The sequence below is a fragment of the Quercus lobata genome, chromosome 7 (genome assembly GCF_001633185.2).
Source record: "Quercus lobata isolate SW786 chromosome 7, ValleyOak3.0 Primary Assembly, whole genome shotgun sequence".
NCBI classification, from domain to species: domain Eukaryota; kingdom Viridiplantae; phylum Streptophyta; class Magnoliopsida; order Fagales; family Fagaceae; genus Quercus; species Quercus lobata.
The window spans coordinates 23,668,387-23,675,203 of record NC_044910.1 but is presented as its reverse complement, the minus strand read 5'-3'; the positions used below and the strand labels follow the sequence as shown (position 1 = coordinate 23,675,203).

At 34.5% G+C, this 6,817-nt stretch overlaps 1 pseudogene; it reads left to right on the top strand.

Annotated features, from left to right (window-relative positions):
- Positions 1–1,749: 1,749 nt before the first annotated feature.
- LOC115951766 lies at positions 1,750–4,179 on the top strand (annotated as a pseudogene).
- The last annotated feature ends 2,638 nt before the right edge of the window (positions 4,180–6,817 follow it).

Genomic DNA, 6,817 nt, shown 5'->3' with positions numbered 1-6,817 from the left:
CACATTTTCTCTTGGTTTTCCTCTACTTCTACCTCTCCATCTCTACATCCTTGAGAGGTTCTTAGTCCAAACACTTATCACACCCAATCTGAGTGTTGAGTCAAGTTTTGGTGCATTTGGGAAGCATTGGAATGAGTCATTAAGTGGCAGATGCAATCAGGTTGAATTACGGGATCTGGAAAGCTAGTGAAGACATGATTCTAAGAAGTCCGTTGGTAGCAAGAGCTTGGAGGACTCAAGTACATAGGGTAGACTAGGCTTAGAGGGTCTTTTGTTACTCGTGTACTTCAAATTTATTCACTAGTCGATTGATTTCGACTTGGACGGTCACGAAGAGGTTTTTCGCCGAGTTCTTCGGTTTCCTCTTCTATAACACATCTTGGTGTTATCTTTTGTTTGCATCTCTCTTCCCTACTCTTTAAGCTTTTCATTTATTGTTTGTTGTGGTTAGATATGGCTTTGAGTAGTGTTAACGGTTTATTGCGTATATATACTCTTATTCTGCACTTTGTAAGTTAGAGTAAAAGCAATCTAGTCATAATTTTAAAATTGAGGTTTGAACAAGTTTTAGTGTTTTCACACTAATTTGAGCTTTCAAATTGTAAGGGATATTTTAGTCATTCTTGTCACAATTGTTACTTCAGAATCTGACTTTTGCACTAGAGGGAGACTATTAAGTCCACATCGTAGTCAGCTTCAACCCAAGACTATAGAGGCATTAATGTGTGCTCAGAATTGATTATGAAGTGAAATCAAAGGTTAGCAATTGTATTTATAAACTGAAATCAAAATTGTATTTTTATATTTGCTGGTTATAATTTGAAGAATTTTATTCAATTTTTTAAAATTCATTTTTGTTGTAAGTTCTTCAACTATGCTAGGAGATTGTACAATTCAAACAATTCTTGATGATTTGGATCCTAATGAAGAGGATGGAAGCTATGTCACAACTATGGGGGATTAGATTTATGTTGAAGACTTGAAGTTCTAGCTTTTGCTTTTGATGATGTTGATGTCTAACATCTTTTTGGCTATTATAATTTCCTAGACTTGTTAGATTAATTTAGTAGCTTTTTAAACTATTATAATTTCCTGGACTTGTTAGATTAATTTAGTAGCTTTTTAAACTATTATAATTTCCTGGACTTGTTGGATTAATTTAGTAGTTTTTTAAACATTTGACATGCTGAAATGGTTTGTAATGGTCCCAGACTTGTGGGATTTATTTTGGGACAAAGTTTAGCTACAAAACCAATTGTAGCCTTAGGCTCTGTTTGGGATTTCATAAGAGAATGAAATTGAATATAATGGAATGATCATAAGGGAATGGAATGGAATGTACTTAAGTAAGGGAAATGAATGGAAAAGAATGGAGTAAAATGAAATTAAGTAACCTTGATTGGATGTTTTAAAATGAAGGAATGGAAATAAATGAAAATGAATGGAATGTAAGTAATCTTGTTTGGGAGCAACATGGAGGGAATAAAATGGAATCATTTTATGACAATATTACTATTAGACCCCTATTTTAAAATAAAAGGTTGAATATATAGGGGTATTTTGGGAGTTTTAGTAAAAAAATCATTAAATCTAATTTCATTCCCTCTCATTCCTCCCAATTTCTGAGGGAATGAAAATTTGAGATTTTAAGGTCTCGTTTGGGAGGAGGGAATGGAATGGAATAGAAAGAAATAAAAAGAATAATTTTAGAATATTCTTCCATTTTCTTATTTGGGAGTTTAAGTAGGAGAGAATGAAATAAGTAGGAGGGAACACTCATTCCTCTCTATTCTCTTAAAATCCCAAATTTTCATTCCCTCCGAAATTGGGAGGAATGGGAGGGAATGAAATTTAATTTAATGATTTTTTTACTAAAACTCCCAAAATACTCCAATATATTCAACCTTTTATTTTAAAATAGGGGGTCTAATAGTAATATTGTCATAAAATGATTCCATTCCATTCCCTCCATGTTGCTCCCAAACAAGATTGCTTACATTTTATTCATTTTCATTCCTTTCCATTCCTTCATTTTAAAACATCCAATCAAGGTTACTTAATTCTATTCTATTCCATTCTTTTCCATTCCTTTCCCTTACTTAAATACATTCCATTCCCTTATAATCATTCCATTCCATTCTCTTATGAACTCCCAAACGGAACCTAAGGGAATAGAGAGGAACGAGTGTTCCTTCCTACTCATTCTATTCCCTCCCACTTAAACTCCCAAATAAGGGAATGAGCTTTCCATTCCCTCCATTAAAACTCCCAAACACGGAAAGGGAAGAATATTCTAAAGTTATTCTTTTCATTCATTTCCATTCCCTCCTCCCAAACGAGGCCTTAGGCTATAAACTGCTCCAATAAGTAGACCTGTGTAAAAAATGGCATGTGCATTGCACATAATTACTTAAGTAAACTTAACTCAACTAACCCTAATTAACTACACAACCTATTAAAAGATAAAAAATAAAAACTAAAATCCCTATACCTATACGTTCTCTTTCTTTCTGACTTCTCTATTCTTTGTAAGCTACCCAGAAACCCAGCTCCCACCAGTCACCCCAGGCATTCTTCTCCACCGCCGGCCAACCCAAACCCACCTGTTTCCACCGCTGGCCCACCTCAAATCCTCCTCTATCTCCACTACCGGCCCACCCAGGCCTTCTCCACTAAATTTCCCTTTTTCCTTAATAACCTTGATTCCTTCAAGAACTGAAGAGGATTTACTAGCTGGTTTTTTTAAGTTCAATTGAGGTTTCAATCTAATTCCTCATCAGCTCTCACTTTCAATTGGGTCAAGAATAATTTAAGTTTGAGACCCACTATCTAAAATTATTGTATTATTGTTCATATTCTGACCTGGTTTAGAAAATTTTATCAAGCCATGAACTTGTTGCCTGAATTGATAGAAATGGTTAAGGTTGTTTCACCAGATGATGGTGATATTTTTGAAAGTTTGGTTTTGTGCAGTGAAGATTGTAATTGGGATCCAATTGTCTTTGATATGCTTATTAAGGCTTATGTGAAAGCCAACATGATTGAATAAGGTTTAGGACTTTTGGGAGGTCTATGGAGGTTGGTTTTGTCCCTAGTGTAGTTGATTGCAATTTTTGTTTGAATGGGTTGGTGAAGCTCAGATGTGCTGATTAGTGTTGGGAGGTATAAGAAGAAATGGGGATAATTGGGATACACCCAAATGTTTATACATTTAATTTTTTGATTAATGTTTGATGAATGGTCTTTGTAAAGAAGGGAAGGTTAGGGAGGCTCATCAGCTTTTTCATCAAATGGTTCACAGAGGGTTAAGTCTAGATACTATGTCTTATAATACTCTTATTTGTGGTTATTGCAAGGAAGAAAAGATGAAAGAGTTAAAGTCATTGTTGTATGGATGATAGGAAATGGGGTTCACCCAGATAGTTTTACTTGTTGAGTTGTTGTGGAAGGATATGTAAACAAGAGTAAGTTGCTTTCAGCTTTGAAATTGTTGTTAGAGCTTCAGAGATTTGAAATTCCTATTTCTGCTGACATTTATGAATATCTAGTGGTCAAACTGTGTGAATAGAATCGGCCAATTGCCGCTAAAAGTCTTCTAGAAAGAATCTCTCAGTATGGTTATGTGCTTGGCCAAGAACCTAGTGAATAACTCTGTGAAATTTAATACTTAGCTATCAACCAGTGTTTGCATCTTGTGCAATGTCATCTAAATTCTTTTTGGGTTCTTATTGCTAGACTTGCCAGGTTTCACACATAAGTGTTTATAAAAGAGATCATGCTTTAATAACACTAGAAAGCCAAGTATTTAGTCCTTTACCTGAGCGGTACAATTTATTATTAAAATGGTTATTTCTTATCTGCTAGTGCAGTAATTTGAATTTCTTTGACAATTATGTGGCAGAGGCATTAGCTTTGAAAGTTGAGATGGTGTATATAATAGACTGATTGTGTAAAATAAACAAAAATATGGAGGATGAATATGTAATAAAAGAAATTGTTAAATTTGGTGTGCCATTTGATACAGCAATATGCAGGGCATTAATAAATGGATACTGCAAGGAAATGGATATCAATAGAGCAGAATCATTATTGGGCTTCTTTGCTAGGGAATTTCAAATCTTCGATATTGAAAGTTACAATGCACTTGTGGTAACTAGGATTGGAAAACAAGTAAACTAGGATTGCAAAACAAGTCGTACCATTTTGAACCACAAACTTTATCTTTCACAATAGCTAAAATAAAGTCAGCTTAAATTGTAAATATAAATAACTTTTTTCTCTATAAACTTTATCTCAAACAATAACTTAATGCATTTCAAATGGTCTAACAAAAAAAAATAGTCTTCAATCTGCCAATGGCATCACAATAAAAAATACTAAAAGGTTAATAGTTTGCCAATAGACTAACAATAAAAATAGTCTTCAATCTCTAACAAATAAATTTACATAGTCTTCAATCTCCATCCAATAAAGTTGCACCCTAACTCCAACCTATTTAGTGCTTTTTCCAATATGGTGCTCTTCTTGGATAACATTAGAAGTAGTTGTTGAAATCTGCAAACAATTTCATAGTATATAAATCATCATTTGACATAATTTAGAAAAAATGATAAATAAAAAAATATTTATGCTTAAAAAGCACGTGCGCACACACAAAAATCAAGTAAGAAACCAATTTAAAATATAAATGAAATAGTAATCTTGCTTATAGAGGGGTGGCAAAATGAGCCCAAACCCATTTGCCCACCCAAACCCACCCACTCTACTTAAGCCCAAACCCACCCAATTATTAGTTGGGTTAAATGGGCATCAACCCAATTAGACCTAGTAATAACCCAATATCAATAAACCCAAACTCAACCGGTCAACCCAGCCCTTCCCACCCCCCCAAAAAAAAAAAAAAACCCAGCACTCACCTCAGATGTTTTAGGATTAGGTTTTCATTTCCCCCCTCATTTTCTCAGCCTCCAATCACGTTTCAAGGTTAGGTTTTCATTTTCCCCCTCACTTTCTCGGCCTCCAATCACTCATCGGTAAGCTTCGAATCTTAGATTTGGACCTTCTGGTTCGACATTCAGTCCAAACCCAAACAAGGTGCGGCGTGGGGCACCTCTCTCCGCAAGGTCTACACCTTCGACACCGTCGAAGATTTCTGGTGGTACCTTTCTAACCTTCCTTAATTCCATGATTTATTCATGTTTTTGTGTCTATTAATATGATTCTTGATCTGGGTTCCTCTTCATCTTTGCCCTCTTTCGTTTTTGTATGTGTTAAGGATAGAAATATAGCTTGCTTTTCGAGGCTTTTCATTTTTTTTTTAAGATCCAGAACAATAGTGGGTTTTGTATTAATTTCGATTGCCTGAACCTTTTTTTTTGGTAATTTAAATCTGTGAAAGTAGTTAGTAGATGTCAAATTTCTTTCACATTTCCAAATTTTATAGATATGTAAATGCATTACAAGGTATGAGTTTGCCTGCTATCAGGGTTTAAAATTACAGCGTGTATATACTTAAAAATGGATTAGGAACCTGACTTGCAATGCCAATGTGAGCACCAACCCCATGATATAATAATTAAATTGAAGTTTTCTAACTTGTTTGAAGAGATTTTAACTCATTAGGGTAGTAATGCTACACAACATTAAGGATATATTTAGTACATGTGTCGAAGGGGGAGTCGAGTAAAGGGAAGAAGATAGCCATAGTGGGTAGTGGTACAAGGAGGAGGGCGGGGGCCACAGAGTTGGGAAAGTTGGATTTGAATGTGGAGTTTAGTAATGAGGTGGAGGAGCCGGCTGCAGCTGGGGTTAGTGAAGGGAATGGGGCGGGGCATGGAGTGGAGGATAACATTGAGTGGAGGATAACATTGAAGGGATTGGATTTTTCGAGGGTCTCGATGAGTTTTTGAGTAGCTTGCCTATTCTTAAAGGTTAAGGCGTACTAGGTACTCGGTGAAGTAAGACTTGATCCTTTCCTCCTTGTTGTTGTTAATGTTAATGTTGCTGCTATTGTAGCTTCTTGTTGTTGTTGTGCTTTATTATGCTATGTAAAAGTATATTATGTAGATGTTCTCTGCATTTTGTTCAATGCTCCTCGCTTAAGTTAGTATTTTAGGTTAGTCTTTTAACTGATGAAAAGAGGATTGATTTCTCCTATGTAAGACTAAATGATTTAGTTTTTAGTTTAAATTTGGCTGCATGCTTAATCATATAAGGATCTGGTTTCGATTGCTTTCTCTAAAAGTTATACATGCTCCCAAAGTTTAACTGACATGTTGTTTGGCATTTTCTGTTTTAACCTATAATTTGGCTGCATGCTTAGTTTTTTTTTGTTGTTGTTGGTTTTGTTTTCCTTTACATTTTAGATATGGATTCAATGAATGAAGAAAATGATGAGTATGGTGATACTGTTTCAAGTGCTTCAAAAAGAATGAGATGTAGGACTTCTTCTGTATGGTCGGATTTTGAAATATTACCTAAAGGTTCTGATGGGAAAGAGAGAGCAAAGTGTAAAAAATGTCAAAATTCTTTTGTTGCCGGGTCTAATGGCACTACTTCTTTGTTGCGTCATAGAGCAAAATGCCATGAGGTTGACAATGAAGTTATAGTATGTTATTTTTTAAGGGAAAAAAAAAACAAATTCTAAAAGTTTTTTGCCACTTTAAAGTTTAAATACCAAAAAATTCATAAAAAACTTTTTTTTTTTTTTTTAAATTTATATATACAAGATAGTAGATTTGATCCAACTTAATGAAATTTGAACACCTATTTGGGGTTTGAAACATCTTATCCATTATTCATTTCAACCAAATCATTT